The sequence below is a fragment of the Pan troglodytes genome, chromosome 4 (assembly GCF_028858775.2).
Source record: "Pan troglodytes isolate AG18354 chromosome 4, NHGRI_mPanTro3-v2.0_pri, whole genome shotgun sequence".
NCBI classification, from domain to species: domain Eukaryota; kingdom Metazoa; phylum Chordata; class Mammalia; order Primates; family Hominidae; genus Pan; species Pan troglodytes.
This window is the reverse complement of record NC_072402.2, coordinates 51,275,488-51,296,973: the sequence shown is the minus strand read 5'-3', so window position 1 is coordinate 51,296,973 and position 21,486 is coordinate 51,275,488. Positions and strand designations below refer to the sequence as shown.

Here is a 21,486-nt window from a genome sequence, read left to right as displayed (position 1 = left end):
GAGGTGATAGGGTTTTCTAAATATACAATCATGTCATCTGCAAAGAGAGACAGTTTGACTTCCTCTTTTCCCAATTGAATACCTTTTATTTCTTTCTCTTGCCTAATTGCCCAGGCCAGAACTTCCAACAGTATGTTGAACAGGAGTGGTGAGAGAGGGCATCCTTGTCTTGTGCTGGTTTTCAAAGGAAATGCTTCCAGTTTTTGCCCATTCCGTATGATATTGGCTGTGGGTTTGTCATAAATAGCTCTTATTATTTTCTGATATGTTCCATCAATACCTAGTTTACTGAGAGTTTTTAGCATGAAGGACTGTTGAATTTTGTTGAAGGTCTTTTCTTCATCTATTGAGATAATCATGTGGTTTTTGTTGTTGGTTCTGTTTATGTGATGGATTGCGTTTATTGATTTGCATATGTTGAACCAGCCTTGCATCCCAGGGATGAAGCCGACTTGATCATGGTGGATAAGCTTTTTAATGTGCTACTGGATTCGGTTTGCCAGTATTTTATTGAGGATTTTCGCAATAAAATCGTTTACAGACAAGCAAATGCTGAGAGATTTTGTCACTACCAGGCCTGCCTTACAAGAGCTCCTGAAGGAAGCACTAAACATGGAAAGGAACAACTGGTACCAGCCACTGCAAAAACGTGCCAAATCGTAAAGACCATTGGCGCTATGAAGAAACTGCATCAATTAACAGGCAAAATAACCAGATAACATCAAAATGACAGGATCAAATTCCACACATAACAATATTAACCTTAAATGTAAATGGTCTAAATGCCGCAATTAAAAAAACCAGACTGGCAAATTGGATAAAAAGTCAAGACCCATCAGTGTGCTGTAGAGGTATGTTCCTTTGATGCCTAGTTTCTTGAGGGTTTTTATCTCAGGGATGTTGGATTTTACTGAAAGCTTGTCCTGAATCTATTGAGATAATCATACGGTTTTTGATTTTGATTCTGTTTATGTGGTGAATCACATTTATTGATTTGCATATGTGGAACCAAGCTTGTATCCCAGTAATAAAGTCTACATGATCATGGTGAAGTAACTTTTTGACATGCTATTTAATTTGGTTTGCTAGTATTTTGTTGAGGAATTTTGTGTCTATTTTCATCAGCGATATTGGCCTGTAGTTTTATTATTTTGCCTTTGTCAGGTTTTGGTATCAGGGTGTTGCTGGCTTTGTAGAATGAGTAAGGGAAGAGTCCCTCCTCAATTTTTTGAGATCGTTTCAGTAGAATTGATATCAGCTCTTCTGTGTATGTTTAGCACAATTTGGCCATAAATCCCTCTGGTCTGGGTTTTTTTGTGTGTGTGTGGTTGGTGGGTTTTTTTTGTGTGTGTGGTTGGTAGGTTTTTTTTTTAATTAACTCAATTTCAGAGCTCAATACTGGTCTGTTAAGTGTTTCAATTTCTTCCTGATTCAAGCTTCGGAGATTGCACGTTTTTAATAATTTATTCTTTATTTTTTAGACCTTCTTGTATGTATACATAGAGGTGTTTGGAACAGTCTCTGAGGAGCTTTTGTATTTCTGTGGGATTGGTTATGATGTCACTTTTGTCATTTCTGATTATGTTCATTTGGACTGTCTTTTTCTTTGTTAATTTGGCTGGCAGCCTATCAATTGTGTTTATCTTTTCAATTAATCACCTTTTGGTTTTGTTGGTCCTTCGTATGGATTTTTGGATTTCAGTTTTATTCTTCTCTTCTGCTAGCTTGGGGTTAGTTTGTTCTTCTTTTTCTAGTTCTTCTAGGTGTGATGTTAGATCATTAGTTTGAGATTAATTAAATTTTTAATTTTTTTGCATAGTTAAAGATTAATGAATCTTTCCAACTTTTTGAGATAGGCATTTAGCACTACAAACATTCCTCTTAACACTACTCTTGCTGCATTCCAGAGATTTTGATATGTTTTGTTTCTGTTTTCAAAGAATTTTTTAATCTCTACCTTGACTTCGTTGTTTACTCGAAAGTCAGGAGCAAGTTGTTTAATTTTCATGCTATTGTGTGGTTTTGAGAAATCTTGGTGATATCTATTTTTATTTCACTTTGGTCTGAGAGTATGGTTGGTATAAGGTAAGTGTTTTTAGCTCAACTTAAAAAATGAAGTAAAGGAAGCTCAGAAATAGTAAGTTCCCCAAGGTCACTCAGGTATCAAGGGCTACAGCAAGGATTATAAATGAGTCTTTTTCACTCCTAAGCATATGCATTTTTTACTAAGCCACATTACCTTTAAAATAAATTTATTATAAAAAAGAGAAAAGCAGGGATATAAAAGCTATTATTGGGCTCCTCTAATTTATTTTCACTCTATCTGTAAGTGTATAATTTCTGAAATTGTTGTTAAATGAGGAGTTGAGGTTTACTTACAGTTAGAATATGTACAAAACTCAATAACTGAGTGAACTCCATTGCATAATCTTGTAAATTTCAGAATAATATCATAAAATGAAGTGAGAAATAGCACAAGTTTATACACTGTACAGGGTATCTTTGGGAAACACAAAGAACAAACATTTGTCTAATAATCCCAATAATTCCTTTGACATGCAGGGGTGACAGTAGACCCCAGTATCGTGAACACAAATTTCCTTCTGTGCCTTGAAAGCATGAAGGTAATTTATTTACATGAAGAGCCTTAGAGGTTAAACCTGTGAGTTCAAAATTCAGGCTATTAAGAGTACTGTATCGTCAATATTGGAAAATATCATTTAAACTTGTTTTATTCAATACTCACATTTTTATTTTGCCTTCATAAAAGTGCTTTAAAAGTAGAAAAATATATTGATGGCAATACTGGTTTCCTTCTAGTACATTTGTTTTGACTCCTTTCCTTTCAATTGTCTTTCCTCCAAGAGTTGTAAAATTGTAGTTGCTTTAGCATCTAAATGTCTTTATGCATAGTAAAAACCTGTATAAAGAAAGCATCATGGGTAAAGCTTGATTTAAGTGTTTCATTTATGTTCCATTTCTTTGTCATGTAAAACCAAATATGTGGAAATTTCTTCCTAACAATTTTTTATATGTGAGTAAAATCCTAAGTTTGGACATTAGAAAGAGAAATGACATCAGATTTTAAAAGAGTTACTACTGATATAACTCAGAGACTTGAGAAGCTTGGGTCCAGTAGATAATTGGAAAATTTTATTGGATTTTGATGCTTATCCACTCTGTTAATCAGCAATAATCTTACTCGTATTCAGTTGACCTTTGAATAACACAGTTTGAGCTATATAACTCCACTTATACATAAATTTTTTCAATAAATACATTGGAATTGTTTTTAGATTTGTGACAATTTGAAAAACATGCAAACGACATAGCCCAGAAATAGTAAAACTATCAAGAAAAAGATGTGTTATGAATGCATAAATAAATGTAGATACTATTCCATTTGATCATTTACTACCATAAAATATATACAAATCTATTATAAAAATTTCAAATTTATCAAAAGTTATGCATACAAACATTTGTAGAACATACATGGGGCCATATGCAGTTGAGAGAAATCTAAACAAAGGCAGATGTGTGGTAGTAACTATTGACTGCATAAAATGACCTGTAATAAATGCTTTACTACTGTAATAATCTTGTAGCCACCTTCTGTTGCTATTGCAGTGAGCTCAAGTGTTGAGTATCTGTTTAAAACAGTGACGTTAATCATCCTGTGAGCAGCTCATCTCTCCAATAAATTGCATACCACAATACAAAGTGACTTATTGTGGTTCTCCTGTATTTTTAATCGCATTTAGTGCTATACCATAAACCTTGAATAATGCCATGGGACCCATACAAAGTGCCATTAATGATGCTGCAAGTGCTCACAAGAAGCAGAGAAAACTCACGACATTATGAGAAAAAGTTGAATTCCTTGATGTATACCATAGACTGAGGTCTGCTGCTGAGGTTGCCCACCATTTCAGACTGACAATTCATCTTGTAACCAGATAGTGTAAACCTACAGTATCAATAAATACAGTACTGTAAATGTACTTTATCTTCCTTATTATTTTCTTTTTTTTTTAAATCATACTTTAAGTTTTAGGGTACATGTGCACAACGTGCAGGTTAGTTACATATGTATACATGTGCCATGTTGGTGTGCTGCACCCAGTAACTCGTCATTTAACATTAGGTATATCACCAAATGCTATCCCTCCCACCTCCCCCCACCCCACAACAGGCCCCGGTGTGTGATGTTCCCCTTCCTCTGTCCATGTGTTCTCATTGTTCAATCCCCACCTATGAGTGAGAACATGTGGTGTTTGGTTTTTTGTCCTTGCGATAGTTTGCTGAGAATGATGGTTTCCAGCCTCATCCATGTCCCTACAAAGGACATGAACTCATCATTTTTTATGGCTGCATAGTATTCCATGGTGTATATGTGCCACATTTTCTTAATCCAGTCTATCATTGTTGGACATTTGGGTTGGTTCCAAGTCTTTGCTATTGTGAATAGTGCCACAATAAACATACGTGTGCATGTGTCTTTATAGCAGCATGATTTATAATCCTTTGGGTATATACCCAGTAATGGGATGGCTGGATCAAATGGTATTTCTAGTTCTAGATCCCTGCGGAATCGCCACACTGACTTCCACAATGGTTGAACTAGTTTACAGTCGCACCAACAGTGTAAAAGTGTTCCTATTTCTCCCCATTCTCTCTAGCACCTGTTGCTTCCTGACTTTTTAATGATCGCTATTCTAACTGGTGTGAGACGGTATTTAATTGTGGTTTTGATTTGCATTTCTCTGATGGCCAGTGATGATGAGCATTTTTTCATGTGTCTTTTGGCTGCATAAATGTCTTCTTTTGAGAAATGTCTGTTCATATCCTTTGCCCACTTGTTGATGGGGTTGTTTTTTTCTTGTAAATTTGTTTGAGTTCATTGTAGATTCTGGATATTAGCCCTTTGTCAGATGAGTAGGTTGCAAAAATGTTCTCCCATTCTGTAGGTTGCCTGTTCGCTCTGATGGTAGTTTCTTTTGCTGTGCAGAAGCTCTTTAGTTTAATTAGATCCCATTTGTCAATTTTGGCTTTTGTTGCCATTGCTTTTGGTGTTTTAGACATGAAGTCCTTGCCCATGCCTATGTCCTGAATGGTATTGCCTAGGTTTTCTTCTAGGGTTTTTATGGTTTTAGGTCTAACATTTAAGTCTTTATTCCATCTTGAATTAATTTTTGTAAAAGGTATAAGGAAGGGATCCAGTTTCAGCTTTCTACATATGGCTAGCCAGTTTTCCCAGCACCATTTATTACATAGGGAATCGTTTCCCCATTTCTTGTTTTTGTCAGGTTTGTCAAAGATCAGATGGTTGTAGATAGGCAGCATTACTTCTGAGGGCTCTGTTCTGTTCCATTGGTCTATATCTCTGTTTTGGTACCAGTACCATGCTGTTTTGGTTACTATAGCCTTGTAGTATAGTTTGAAGTCAGGTAGCATGATGCCTCCAGCTTTCTTCTTTTGGCTTAGGATTGACTTGGAAATACAGACTCTTTTTTGGTTCCATGTGAACTTTAAAGTAGTGTTTTCCAATTCTGTGAAGAAAGTCATTGGTAGCTTGATGGGGATGGCATTGAATCTATAAATTACCTTGGGCAGTATGGCCACTTTCACGATATTGATTCTTCCTACCCATGAGCATGGAATGTTCTTCCATTTGTTTGTATCCTCTTTTATTTCTTTGAGCAGTGGTTTGTAGTTCTCCTTGAAGAGGTCCTTCACATCCCTTACAAGTTGGATTCCTAGGTATTTTATTCTCTTTGAAGCAATTGTGAATGGGAGTTCACTCATGATTTGGCTCTCTGTTTGTCTGTTATTGGTGTATAATAATGCTTGTGATTTTTGCACATTGATTTTGTATCCCGAGACTTTGCTGAAGTTGCTTATCAGCTTAAGGAGATTTGGGGCTGAGATGATGGGGTTTTCTAGATATACAATCATGTCATCTGCAAACGGGGACAATTTGACTTCCTCTTTTCCTAATTGAATGCCCTTTATTTCCTTCTCCTGCCTAATTGCCCTGGCCAGAACTTCCAACGCTATGTTGAACAGGAGTGGTGAGAGAGGGCATCCCTGTCTTGTGCCCATTTTCAAAGGGAATGCTTCCAGTTTTTGCCCATTCAGTATGATATTGGCTGTGGGTTTGTCATAGATAGCTCTTATTATTTTGAGATACGTCCCATCAATACCTAATTTATTGAGAGTTTTTAGCATGAAGCGTTGTTGAATTTTGTCAAAGGCCTTTTCTGCATCTATTGAGATAATCATGTGGTTTTTGTCATTGGTTCTGTTTATATGCTGGATTATGTTTATTGATTTGCGTATGTTGAACCAGCCTTGCATCCCAGGGGTGAAGCCCACTTGATCATGGTGGATAAGCTTTTTGATGTGCTGCTGGATTTGGTTTTCTAGTATTTTATGGAGGATTTTTGCATCAATATTCATCAGGGATATTGGTCTAAAATTCTCCTAATAGACATCTACAGAACTCTCCACCCCAAATCAAGAGAATATACATTCTTCTCAGCACCAGACCACACTTTTCCAAAATTGACCACATAGTTGGGAGTAAAGCACTCCTCAGCAAATGTAAAAGAACAAACTGTGTATCAGACCACAGTGCAATCAAACTAGAACTCAGGATTAAGAAACTCACTCACAACCGCTCAACTGCATGGAAACTGAACAACCTGCTCCTGAATGACTACTGGGTACCTAACGAAATGAAGGCAGAAATAAAGCTGTTCTTTGAAACCAACGAGTACAAAGACACTACATACCAGAATATCTGGGACACATTCAAAGCAGTGTGTAGAGGGAAATTTATAGCACTAAATGCCCACAAGAGAAAGCAGGAAAAATCTAAAATTGACACCCTAACATCACAATTAAAAGAACTAGAGAAGCAGGAGCAAACACATTCAAAAGCTAGCAGAAGGCAAGAAATAACTAAGATCAGAGCAGAACTGAAGGAGATAGAGACACAAAAAAACTCTTCAAAAAATCAATGAATCCAGGAGCTGGTTTTTTGAAAAGATCAACAAAATTGATAGACCGCTAGCAAGACTAATAAAGAAGAAAAGAGAGAAGAATCAAATAGATGCAATAAAAAATGATAAAGGGGATATCACCACCTATCCCACAGAAATACAAACTACCATCAGAGAATACTGTAAACACCTCTACGCAAATCAACTAGAAAATCTAGAAAAAATGGATAAATTTCTCGACACATACACCCTCCCAAGACTAAACCAGGAAGAAGTTGAATCTCTGAATAGACCAATAACAGGCTCTGAAATTGAGGCAATAATTAATAGCTTACCAACCAAAAAAAGTCCAGGACCAGATGGATTCACAGCCGAATTCTACCAGAGGTACAAGGAGGAGCTGGTACCATTCCTTCTGAAACTATTCCAATGAATAGAAAAAGAGGGAGTCCTTATTATTTTCTTAATAACATTTTCTTTTCTCTAGCTTTATTGTAATAATTCATTATGTAATACATATACAAAATATGTTTTAATTGACTATTGCTGTTATCAGTAAGACATCTGGTCAATAGTATGCTATTAGTACATAGTTAAGTTTTTGGGGAGTCAAAAGTTACACATGGATTTTTAACTGCAAGGGGGATAGTGCCCCTAAATTCTGTGTCATTTAAGGGTCAAGTGTAATCAAATGTAGATGGGTAGAGAATAAAATATATCTCATTTCCAAAGCACAGCGACTCATAACTAAAAACAATATATTAATTGATATCAAGTCTACTCTTTGTACCAGTTATATCCTCCTCAAACAGAAAGTTTACATTTTTAGGATAATTATTTGTTGGAGTGATAGAAAGGCTGTATTGTACTCTGAGCTATGGCTCAGAACAGTATCTTTATATATTTTGAGCCTACTTTTAGAATATGTTAATGCAGATCCTTCTTTTATAGAGGTTAGGAATATACACACTATGCTCATTTATGCTAATTTATTTTATCAACCAAATGTGAAATCAATAGGTATTGACTCTACTTTCCAACAAATGCTAAAACAAATGACTGCTATAAAAATAAAATCAATTTTGTAAAGAGTCTCCAAAATGTATTTGGCTTAAGTTCTACAACTTTTTATAGAAAGTAGCATCATTTGTTTGTATCAGTTTTCATTAAAAATTTTAGAAAAATCTGTAGTGTGTTCACCAGTAAGGTAAAGTATTAAGTGATTTTGAGTGCAATATTAATAGTTTTCTAAGGCAATTGCTATTGATGGCTAAGAAGCATTTTGAAATAAGTCAGGTAAAAAAATTATGGCCATTTTGTCATGCTCTTATTCATTGCTTCATGTTGAAAAGACTCAGGATTATTTCCTTAAAAACAATCTTTGCTGTTTTCGTGGCTCTTCTTTGACAACTCTCAATGTAAAGAGATGACTATTCTCAAAATATTTTGTATACTCTAAAAATAATATAGCACTCTTTCACTCAGATAGATTTATAATATGGACTACCTACACACAGTCAGCATTACATAATATATGTATCCAGCTCTTTCCCTAAACCATGATCCTCAAAGATCTACTCAACTTGTTCTCAAAGCCAACCATGAGCATTAATACTGATGCCATCTGTAAATATGTTTTATGGAATCAATATTTGCACTGACATACAGAAGAAGATAAGTAGAAAATAAAAATTCGTGGTACAAATATGACAATCACAATTCATATTATTTGGAGAGGCAGAATATTCAACAACGTATTGACTTATATTTGCACAAATGAGAGTCACATTTCCTGACTTCTTTATTAGTCAGTGGTTTAAATATATTTAATTCTATTGAATTTTCACTACAGAAGTTACTCAAGGAATTAGTTAATACTGTCTCCAAAGTAGTCTGCTTGATATAAAAATCCAAGAATAGAATAATTCCATTTGATTAATAGTCCTAACATTTGAGTCACCAATATTTTGTAAAAGAATTTTATTTCTAATTTCCTCAGATGTTGAGAAAGTATTTGAAGGCACCTGACAACAAAAACCTCAGAAGACTCAGGAGAAGGGTCATTAGCCACACTCTCTTATAGTCCTTCTCCTGTTTGGAATTCCAGTTTCCTATACAAAGGTGGCTGGGATGGGCCAGGGCCATGGCTGGAAGAGGTAAGACCTTCAACATAGCAGTCAACTTGGACATTATCAGACTTGTTTTAACACAAAATGGTAAATATCCAATTATCAGGTGAGATTCAGCATTTTATGGCCTGCCATGTTGAAAACCCTAATGAAAGGTCGCATTGTGATCCCTGTAAACTGTCAACCAGGACTGTGAAAAGCACCATGACAAATGACTAAACATTGTCTCTACTAATCATGTTTGGGGTTGGCCTGATGTACTAGCTAGAGTTTGTTTATTTTTCGTAAACAAATAAAATAGATAAAGCTCAAGTTTCCTATGTTCTTCTACAAGGCAGATTTTCTTCACCCCTCCCCTCAAAAGAAAATCACTATTATTAATTTTAGTATCTCATTTGTCCAGATTTTAAAATTGTTATTACATACACATATATCCATGAAAAGGTACCAAAGTACTATGTTTTTAATATGTATCCAATAGTATTATATTCTGCATACTATCCTATAACATGTTTTTGTCTACTCAAAATTACCTTTTTGAGTTACCTCATGTAAATTAAACCATTTAGATATAGTGAATCTAATTTATTTATTTTGGTGCTATTACAAAAAAGGCTAGTGGATATCCCTGTGCATTTAGCTTTACATGCATATGTGAGTATAGAGAGAACAGAACTGTTGGGTTGTAGGATATGCTTATTTTCCACTTCAAGAGTTGCCCTCTAAAAGAAATTGGTATTGATTTACATCCCCACCTGCTGTGTGTCAGAGATCTATTCTCACATCCTCCTATCATAACTTTTGCCGTTATAATGAATTTGAAATGGTACCTCATTTTGTTTGGCATTCTTTTTCCCAACCACTACTATCTGTTTTATACTTACTCACCTGTTACCTGTTTTTTGAATAAATGATACATGTCCTTTGCCTACTTTCTATTGGATTCTCTTTTATCACATTCTTATTGACAGATAAGAATTATTTGAATTTTTCTATTGTCTGCAATATATATTGGTTACATTTTCCATCTTATTGCTTTTCTTTTAACTTGATAGTCCCCTTTTAATATAGAAATTTTGGATGTTATTATAATTAGGAATTGCTAATTTCTTACTTTATGATTTATGTCTTTTTCAAGAAAAATCTCTGCCAAAATGTTATAATATTAGTCTTCAGTATAGTTTTAAAGCTTTTCTTTTTTCATGTGTTTATGTCTATATCTTATACATAATAATTTTATGTATGGTTTGACTCAGGTATTAAATTTTATTATGGACATGTATTGATCTGGCATTGTTTATGGAGTAACTACAGTTTCCCTTCTGATTTTTAATTCCTCCTATAGTGTAGAAAAAGATCCCAGAAAACATTTAGTGTCTTAATTGCTCATCTGTTTCCTATCGATCTATTTTTTCCTGAACAAATATTACAGATCTTAATTACTATAGTTCTACAATAAGTTTTGATATCTGATTAAAGCAAGTTACCCCAACCTATGCTCCTTCAAAATATTGTGCTTACTAATAGTCCTTTAGCTCTTTGGTGTAAATGTTAGAAATTGCTTTTGAAATTACAAGGTGTTTGAGTTGTAATTGCATTTAATTTTGTGATTAATTTGAAAAGATTTATATCTTTAATAATTCTTTTCAAATCTAAAGATTGTAAACATATTTTTCCTTTTTATTCATGCATTCTCTAGGTCCCCATATGCCTTCTATTTTTAAAGTTGGGTGTATTGAGATATAATTTATATAGAAATTATAATAATTTCAGTATATTAACAATATATTAAACCGTTTTAAGGTGTACAGTTCAATGAGTTTTGACAAATGTATAAAGTCATGTAACCATTATCTCAGAATATAGAATTTCTATCATCACTCCTTCTGTGGTTTGAATGTTTGTGCCTTCCCAATCCTAACTCATATATTGAAATTCTAATCCCCAAGGTCATGGATGGTATTAGGAGATGGGGCTTTTGGGTAGGTGATCAGGTCATTAGGGTTCCATCCTCATGAATGATATTAGTGCCCTTGTAAAAGGGGCAAGAGAGAGCTGCCTTGTCCTTTATACCATGTGAGGACACAGGAATAAACCACCATCTATGAGGAAGGGGTCCTCACCAGACATTAAATTTGCTCATGCCTGGATCTTGGAGTTCTTAGAATCCAGAACCATGAGGAATGAGTGTTGTTTACAAGCCACAGAGTTTGTCGTATTTTGTTATGGCAGATGAAATGGACTAAGACAGCTCCAAAAAGTTTTCTTGTACCTCTCTGTAGTTAACCCACTCTCCTATCAGTAGCCCTTGGCAACCACTGATCTGATTTCTGTTCCTGTAGTTTCACCTTTTCCAGAGTATTATATCAATGAATCATATAGCATGTATGATTTTCTTTACTTACAACAATGCTTTAAGATACATTCATGTTGTTCTATGAAAGGGTAATTTGCTCCTTTTTAGTTCTAAGTAGTATTCCATTGAATGGACGTACCATAACTTATGTATCCATTTACTTACTGATGAACATTTTTTTAAATTTCCACTTTGTAGTGATTACGAATAAACATTCATTCACAGGTTTTGTGTGAACATATACTTTTATTTATCTTGAATGAACACCTAGGAATTTGGTTGCTGGGTCACATGGTAAGAGTATTTTTAACTTTATCAAAAAGCAACCTACTTATTTTATTAATGACGTTAGCATTTTGCATTCTTACCAGTACTATATGAGAGTTCTAGCTGCTATGTAGTATCACTAGCACTTGATACTTTCACTTTTATATAATTTTGGCTATTCTCAGAGATGTGTATTGGCATCTTATTTATGTTTTAATTTACATTCATTTACTAATGAATAATAATGTTGAGCATCCTTTTGTGAGCATTTTTTCATGTGCTTATTTGTCATCTCTTCTTGGTGAAGTGTATAATCAAAATATATGTTTAATTGGGTTGTTTCTTTCCTTGTTACTTTATAACAAAAATTGATTATTTTATTATCGCTATTGTACATAGTATCTTTTCTACTACATTTTGGGATTATTTTTGGTATATAAAATGTTATATATTTTTGAAGCCTAATCTTGCAGCTAAAAATGTGTTGAGTTTTTTGTTGTTCTAATAATTTGCTATGGTTTTCTTGAAACTTCTAGATAGATAATCCCATTATCTTTAAAAAATGAGAGGTTTACCTCCTCTTTTTCACTATCTATATGCTATTCCATTTTCTGCACTGTTGATAAGTCTAATAAAATAGTGAATGAAAGGAATCGTATCATTGATTTTCTCTTGCCTGTCATGAAAATACTTTTAAATTTTTACTCTTATGAATAATGCTTACTGTTATTTTTTAGAACACATTTTTTGTCCTGTAAAACATTTTTTTCTATTTCTAGTTTTCTAAGAGATTTTTTAAAATGCATGAACAAGTACTAAATATGGTTAGATATTATAATTCTGGAAATTTGATTTATTAATGTGGTTAATTTTAATACTTAGTTTTTTTGAAAATGAAATAGTTTTGAATTCTGAAAGTAAATTGGATCTGATTATTACATTTGAAAATTGATTCAATCTGGTAATATGTTATTCGGGACTTTTATATCTTATAAGTGAGATTGGTCTATAATTTTCTTTATTTTTAAAAATATTTCTTGATTAGATTTAATAACATATTTATGATAGATTTAGAAAATGTATAGAATAGCATTCCTTTTTTGCTATTCTCTGAAATAAGAAACATTTTGTAAAATATATTTACATTATATTTCATATATACTCTTTCACTTTATTAATTTTTAAATAAATTTTAATATATTTTAACATTTGTTTTAAAATACATTGATATAAAGATATTTGAATAATTCACTTCTAAAATAAAATATATATATATATATATATAGTTTATACATACTATTTTATGTTTCATAGTGTTCATTTATTCCTTCTCTCTCATTTCTTGAACACTGTTATGGAAGATATGCTTGTTTTATATTTTCAAAAGTTCATTTTTGTTGTAGTTGATCATTGCCATTCAAAAACATTTCTATTTCACTAATTCTGCTGCTAAAGATTTAATTTTTCTAAGCCAGGTGCGGTGGCTCACTCCTGTAATCCCAGCACTTTGGGAGGCCGAGGAGGACAGATCACAAGGTCAGGAGATCAAGACCATCTTGGCTAACATGGTGAAACCCCGTCTCTACTAAAAATACAAAAAAAATTACCCAGGTCTGGTGGTGGGTGCCTGTAGTCCCAGCTACTCTGGAGGCTGAGGCAGGAGAATGGCATGAATCTGGCAGGCAGAGCTTTCAGTGAGCCGAGATTGCGCCACTGCACTCCAGCCTGGGTGACAGAGCGGAACTCTGTCTCAAAAAAAAAAAAAAAAGATATCCTTTTTCTTTTAAAATTTCTTTAGACTTTTTGTGAGTCTATGGTAGAGAATTTCTTTTTCTCATTTTAAACCTCTACATGGTAAATGAGGTTCTCTGATCAGAACAGACAGGGAAGAAAACTATTGGGATAAATCAGTTCTTTAACAACTAAAATATTTGCTTTAATTATGGTACCAAACTTAGTGATTACAAAGCTTAATCATTAACTAAAAGTAATTATTATCATATACACGTATTCAGAACAAGATAGGTAACATGAAAGCCTTTACATTCATACACTATCTACATCATATTTCAACTCTGCCTAAAATATTATTTTATTCATTGTTTCACTCACTTATGGTCAAAAAAACATATTGAGAAACTTCCAAGGACCAGACAATGTGCAAGCCATTCTAGAAGACAAGATTTTTTTCCCCTTATCCTCTATTTGAATAGGGAAATCAGGCATAGGAACTAACAATTGTAATGCAAGATAATAGGTTCTATTGCAGAGGCCTGTGCACCTACAACAGATGTGCTGCTGGGGTGGGTATGGGAGCAGAAGAGGTGAAGTGTCAGAACCGGTAAATGACTTTTCCTTGTTTCTTCAATCAGGTGAACAAAGAAGGTGAGATGAGCATATGAAAGGTATAGTGATGTGGATAATCCAGATCTTTTGGTTTAGCTCGTTTGGTATGGCTGGGGCGCAGCGTGTGCAGAAGAGTTGAATGATTAAATGTAGCTGAGGGTGCCATAGATGCCATACTCACGCTTGGTAGAATGTTCATGATGGAAGTAGATCATCATCTTCAAAGCTATTTTCCTCATTTTATAGGAATGGTGCCACGTATGAGTTCTCCCAAAGCGGAACCTGAGACAGACAGATGCAGGTAGTTTATTTGAAGGTTATCCCAGGGAGATGGAGAGTGGGAGAGGGAAGAAAGCCAAAAATGGGTGTGCGGCTGCTGCTGCTGCTGCTGCTGCTGCTGTAGACAAGAGGAGTCAACCCTGCAGGGACCTCTGAGAAACACGTGGAATGCCTTCCAGAGCTATCTATCTAAAGCCAGGGGCGGTGAGGGGGTGGGTGCTGGGCCACTTATCCATTGATACATGATTCCATTGACTGAGGGTTTTGAGAGAGAGTGGACAAACATAGCTTGTAACTGTGTGCCACAGCTATGACTGGAATCTAAGAATAAAAACCATGTGCTACAGATGAAAAACGGAGGTAAGATTGGAGCCTAGGTCTCAGCTATACTGCACACTACCATGGGGTCTGATCACAGGATCTAACTTGCTCATAAGATCTCCACTTGCTTTCCAGCTGTAGCGAACGCAATTATGGAAAATATTTTCACTTATTTATTGTATTAGTTTGGGTTATCTAGAAAGTGTACGCCAAGTTGGGATTAAGTACGCAAGAGCGTAATTAAGGAAAATGCATGTGAGACAAAAAAAGACACTTCTGTCTGTTGGTTTAAGAGTTGAATATTTACATATTAATTATACATACTAAAAATAAAAGGTGAAATATTATTCTTGTGCTATCCAAATTTTATAGAGACTTCAGTGAACAAGCTTTTGCAAAACTTTGTAAGTAAGTCTTTTCCCTCTCTATTAGATGGAGATATGAGTTCATTTGGAATTACGTCAAAGGAAAAATCTCTGGGAGAAACACTACGCTGTCATAATGATGTCTTTTCCTTTTGATGGCAAAAAAAGCCAGAGGTTGGAAAAGCTGTAAGTCCATGATGCAGATTACCCCTGTGGAGGAGAGGGGAAGGAAGGATGCTTGGGTAGAAAAGACCACAAGACTATAGCAGAGTTCTAAAGTAGGTTTGGAAAAGTTGATGAGAAGTCTTCAAGCCTAGGTGCTCATCAGTATAGTCTAGTACCACTCAGGAATGAGCCTGCCTCAGTAGCCCTACTATGCTCAGTTATCAGCTTGTAGCAGCCTGTCAGCAGCGTGGCTTTGGCAACAACTCGCTGATGAATTTCTGAGTGCAGCAGCAGGGCCAGTTACTTACACACTCTGCACTGGGAGAGCTGAAAGGGACACTTTCATCCTCACCACAATTATCTTTTGATAAATGAAAGAGCACTCTTTTGAATCAAAAATAAGGTATCAGCTCTCCATACTTTTCTTATAATAGAGCAGGTGGAAGAGGGTACATTCCAGTATTTCTAGAAGACTACTCAAATTCTACCTAGAAGAGAGAGTGTTGTACTCATCCTGAAGAGAACACAAATTTCTTTCTGTGGAAACGCAAACTGGAACAACTGCCAATTTGCAAAACTGCCCCAGATTAGCTCTAAGAAGCATCTGAAACAACTTGGACCCCAGAACAGAAAGCACCTAGGAGCAGAAGCTGCTCTCATGAGGTTTATTCTTGTACCTGCAGCATCTGGCATTTCATACAACCCAAGTTTTGCTGGCACATGCCTTACTTACTTACTGTTAAAGTACTTTTTGCCTCCCCACAAATTTCCTTTTGCTACACTGTTTCCTAAATTCTTTTGGGAATGTCCCTCAACTTCAAAACCAAATCCTGTCAGCTATTATGAAGCATCTGATTTTTAAACTTCCTTCCTAGTCTTCTTACATTAGACACCTCTAGTAGCTGTTTTAGACAGCTATTTTGTTGGGGTTCTAAATGTGTTAAACTCTCCTGAAAGTATAAGTTCTTTAGTGAAATAAAGCCATGTTGTATTCATGTGGAAATGAAGAGACTATTTCTCTTTGTCTGTTTAGAATTGAATATGTACATATTAATTACAGGTACCAAAAAGAAAAGGTAAGATATTATTCTTGTGCTATCCAAATTTTATAGAGATTTTAGTGAACAAGCTTTTATCGAACTTTGTATCATTGCTTTCTCTATTAGATGGAGATAGGAGTTCATTTGAAATTACATCATTTTCCTTGTGTCAAAGGAAAAATCTTGGAAAAACACCATGCTGCCCTCATGATTTATTTTCCCTTTGATGACCAGCTCTTATCAAGCCAACATGGTTTGCCTGACTGCCTCTTTTCTGAGGAAGACTTCTCCCCTAGGAGACTCCTCAATTCCTTTTGCAAATATGTCATTGCTGGCTCATCCTACCAATTTGCTAGCCATGCCTTGACATGTTTCAATCCCAGTGGTGGACAGGCTTAAGCAGCAACCTCTGTTATATATGTCACTCTGAATAAACACCTACAGTTACTGTTCCAGGAAACCAATATCCTCTAATATCTGGTGTGGCATTGTATTTCTTCTTCTAAGCAGCCCTATTCTTTTAAACCAGAATTATCAGAACATTTACTAACTGATTACCTCTCTGAGCAAAGTGATACAAGTATATTCTTAACTCGAAGATAACCTATGCCAAATTGATTCTACGTTAATACATTTGGCTTTCTCTTTTCATCCATGCCCTCCTATGAAGTCCAACTGAATTTTTGTATTCATCTTAAAAGTAATAGAAGAGAAAAATAGAAAAATAACACTTGGTCACTCATCAAAAAACATGAACAAAATGTATAGTGCATTTTCAGTTCAGTACATTGTAATTTTTATGAAATAAAAGCCAATAGAAATTATAACAAAAAGAGCTATCCTTTATGAAACCTCCTTGCTGTGCATTGATAGGCACTTCAGGTGTACTGCTTCTAATCTTTATAGTTACCTTGTGCTAGGATTTGGATGTTTCCCACTAAAATTCATGTTGCAGTTTGATCGTCAGTGTGGCAGTGTTGGGAGGTGTGGCCCAGTGAGAAGTGTTTGGGTTAGCGGGGTGGATTTCTCATAAATAGATTAATGCAGTCTAATTTAGAGAAGGTAGTTACAGAGTGAGATTCCTCCTTTGGTTTGGTCCCATTTTTGCACATGTCCGCTTCCCATTTGACCTTCTGCCATGTTGTGTTGCAGGACCAAGGCCCTTACCAGAAGCCAGCACCATGTCCTTGAACAGAGCAGCTTGCAGGACTATGAGGTAAATAAACCCCCTCCCTGCCTTTTTTTTTTTTTGAGATGGAGCCTCACTCTGTCACCCAGCCTGTAGTGCAGTAGCCTGATCTCCGCTCACTGCAACCTCCGCCTCCCAGGCTCAAGTGATTCTCTTGCATCAGACTCCCAAATAGCTGGGATTATAGGTGTGCACCACCACATCTGGCTTATTTATTTATTTATTTATTTTTTGTATTTTTAGTAGGGACAGGGTTTTGCCATGTTGGCCAGGCTGGTCTTAAACTCCTGACCTCGGGTGATCTGCCCCTGCGTTGGCCTCCCAAAGTGCTGAGATTATAGGCATGAGCCACTGTGCCCGGCTAAAACACTTTTCTTTATACATTACCCACTTTGGGTTATTCCATTATAGCAAAACAAAACTAAGACACCCTGCAAGTTTTGTATGATTATCATACCACTTTATTCATATGAAAATTGAGGACTACTTCTCCCACCTTTATAATTATGCAGTTATTGGTATTTTTTTTGTTTCCAAAAACAGCAATTCACATTGTTTCATTTAATTAAGAATAAGCACCTAAGAAGTGTGATACAAACTGAATGAAAAAGCCATGTTTATTGTCTGTAGAGCACTTGTCTTAACGTTCGTCTTTTAAAGATGACTCATAATTTAATCCTGATTCAAAATAAGAAACAACTATATACAGCGCTTGGTTTTTTTTAAGTGTCAAGTGAATAGTTGGATTGGATCACCTTAAAGGTCACTCGGAATCCTGATAGTCCAGTTCCCAGAGGGTTCCAATGTGTGTTCTTCGGAATCCTAGGATTCTTCTGAGGTATCTCAGAAGCTGCAAGGGGACCAGGGAACAGATTTGGGGATAGTATTGTAGGTTCTCTAATTACTATAAATAGAACAGCTTCAGTCTCACTTGTTTTACTCGATGAGGTTATACATAAAATACATTTTAATAATCTGAAAGCCACTGATACATGTGACAAGTATCACAGGAGTTTAGGGAAAATCTCACAATTTCTTCAAGTGTTCTCTTAAATCTGTTTGCATCTCTTTTTGTTTGGCAGCCCAATCATATCAAAATAAGTTTTCCACATTCAAGTTCCTTCTGCTTTGCTTTATGGTCACTTCCTGGATTACAAAATCAGATAGTGTTTGAGAGCATAAGTAATGGCATCACATTGCCAGTGTTAGATGTCTGTCACCAATACTTAATACTACCTGTGTGACATTGAGCAATTTACTCAACCTCTCTGAACATCAGACTTCCGTGCTCTAAACTGGGGATCCTATTAACACTTTTTCACTGGGTTGCTTTAAGGATCAGATGAATATAAAACAGATGCCTCTTTCAAGGTAAGTCATCAATAACTGTTAGCTCTAAGTATTAAATAGCTGCCTAATGATGGGTGTCACCTTTAATAATGCTTAAATTCTTTTGGACATGACAAAAAGGCCATCTTCAATAAACTTTAATGTATCTAAGTTTCAGACATGGTATTTGATTTTATTTGACTTTCTAGTCATATGGTGCATGGCTTAATTTGTATTCTTTAGTAATATGAATTGCTATTCTCTCATTGTGTTGTTTTCTGGCCTACTGGCCCTACAACAGCGGCTTTAATATTATTTCTTTTTCTATAGACATATATAATGAAATACAGGATTTATTTTAATATTCTTCTGTATGATCTCCTTTTTTCATTATAACATATTTATAAGGACCTTAGAAATATGAAAAAGAGTGCCTTCAATTTACATTTGACTCCAAGAGAACTGGACACATCTTCCTCTGTGAATATGTTAATATTTAATACTATTGTGGCCTTGATGTAGATATCTGTAGATATGTCTTATTTTTCAGACATTTACCTTTAGTCACTTTTTCCAAGGACCTGGGTTTTTTGCCCAAAATATGGTTCTTTAAACAGAGATTTGTTATAGAAGAGCTAGATTTACTTCAGGTTTATTGACTATTTAGTAGAAGGTCTCTGCTCAGGAAAACAGTCTAGTAATTGCTTAGCAATAATCTGGTATGTCTTCAATTGAGGCTTCACCCCATAAAAAGAATGTTTCTTATTTGTTAAATTGTTTTAGTCTTTTGCTTGAGTGCTTGAAACTCCATTTTCCTGGGCCCCAGGTGTAATGTCACTGTCTAGGCCCTCCAGGTTTGTTACCTCAGACTTCTGGATAAAACTGATGTACTTCACGGGAGCATTTCTATTTATTTCTTGCTTCTGAATACCACAGCAACACGATGGAAACAAACTATGATACCATCTTAATTAGAGAATTATATTTCAGAGCCCACACCATCTATGTTTCCATATGTAGTAAATCACCAGAAAAAAGAAAAGACATTTTTGTTAAGGATAATGCCCATTGAATTTGAAATTTCAGAGCACACATATTTTTTTCTAAAAGGTTCTTGAATTGATTAATATAAGCTCTCTTACTTACAGTCTTTTTTTTTTTCTTGAGATGGAGTCTTGCTGTGTTGGCCAGGCTAGAGTGCAGTGGCTCAGTTTCGGCTCACTGCAACCTCTGCTTCCCAGGTTCAAGTGGTTCTCATGGTTCAGCCTCCCCAGTTGCTGGGATTATAGGTGCATGCCACCATGCCCAGCTAATTTTTGTATTTATAGTAGAGATGGGGTTTGACCAGGCTGGTCTCAAACTCCTGACCTCAGGTCATTTGTCTACCTCAGCCTCCCAAAGTGCTTGGATTACAGGCGTGAGCAACTGTACCTGGCCTTATTGTCTTGTTACATATTTTTAGAAACATCTTTTGGCAGTCTATGCTTTTGTTTCTAAAGCCTAATTGATGATTATATTTATTTGGGGATTTGTTGTTATTTTATACTTTGAAGATGATTTATTATACTGCTTAAGATTTCTTCAAGTGGCTTCCTTTATCCTGATTTTGCTAATATACAAATAATGCTCTTGGTTTGGTGAGCTGTCAACCACAAGATAATTGATTTTAAATATCTTCCCTCTGACTAATATTAGTACATATTGGAAAATTTTCTAAGTACTAATGGAAACTTCAAGTGAACATAACACATTCTTAACCAAAAATATGCACACACTATGATATCAAGGCTGGGCAAGGATGGAAAAAGAAACATTTTTAGGATGAGTATGAGAGAAACCATTAGTAGAATGTGTCAAAAGTGCATAGATTCAGGTACACAAGTATGTCAACGAAATTGCAAAACCTGCAATTAGGGAAGCGACTGAGATTGGAAAACAACATGATCACATATCAGGAGTCACTTGAGTGGCTAGGATTGACAGCTTATTATACTGTGTTGATTGATTTCCTTTTTCCCTAGGATAATTTTGAATTGGTTATTCCCAGTTCTAAGTGGCATTAACCTGCCATGTTTTGAAAGAACCCTGATATCTGATACAAACCATTATGTTTTCAGCCTCCTTTAGAAGGAGTCCTAAGTTTTCCTTTTCCTTACCAAATTCTTGCAAGTCAATCATATTTACTAATGAGAATATCCTTTTTAATTGGTGCTGTTCTTCCATCCTGACAATATCCTTGACAGTAAGGAGGTGCAATAATGGCAACACATATAAAGCCTCAGTTCAATCTGTTCTTATATTGAGACTCCACATACAAATGACATTTAGATATCTACATGTTAGATATAATGGAAACAGATCTGAGGCTTAAGTATCACAGGTTTTGAAAACCACCTACAAGCAATTGGAGTCCTTTTGTTAGTGATTCTCCCACAAATAAAAATTTCCATTCATGGTCCAGGAATTGATATGAATTCTTGATCAGTGCTCCCTAACCACTTCTCAAGGAGTAGTAAATGCAGATGTCTATGGTAAATTTTGGCATGGATTTTCATTGGCTATATTAGTCATGTATATGTCAGAATAAATTGTGAGTCAGCAAATGCATTTTAGAGACTGTATTTATGTGAACAAACCATAAACTTTCTCCATGTAGTGTGACGAAACAGTGATCTGTCTTTTGAAATAACAGC

General features: G+C 35.3%; 1 long non-coding RNA gene across 1 annotated transcript in view; it reads right to left on the bottom strand.

Moving 5' to 3' along the window:
- Positions 1-7,363: 7,363 nt before the first annotated feature.
- Positions 7,364-21,486, bottom strand: part of LOC129143962 (uncharacterized) — a 356,924-nt gene continuing 342,801 nt past the window's right edge. Inside the window, exons 3-4 of the long non-coding RNA XR_008547976.2 lie at positions 14,287-14,387; positions 7,364-7,428 (exon numbers count right to left, since the gene is read on the bottom strand). This is a non-coding gene — a long non-coding RNA (uncharacterized LOC129143962). The remainder of the gene's footprint in view (positions 7,429-14,286; positions 14,388-21,486) is intronic.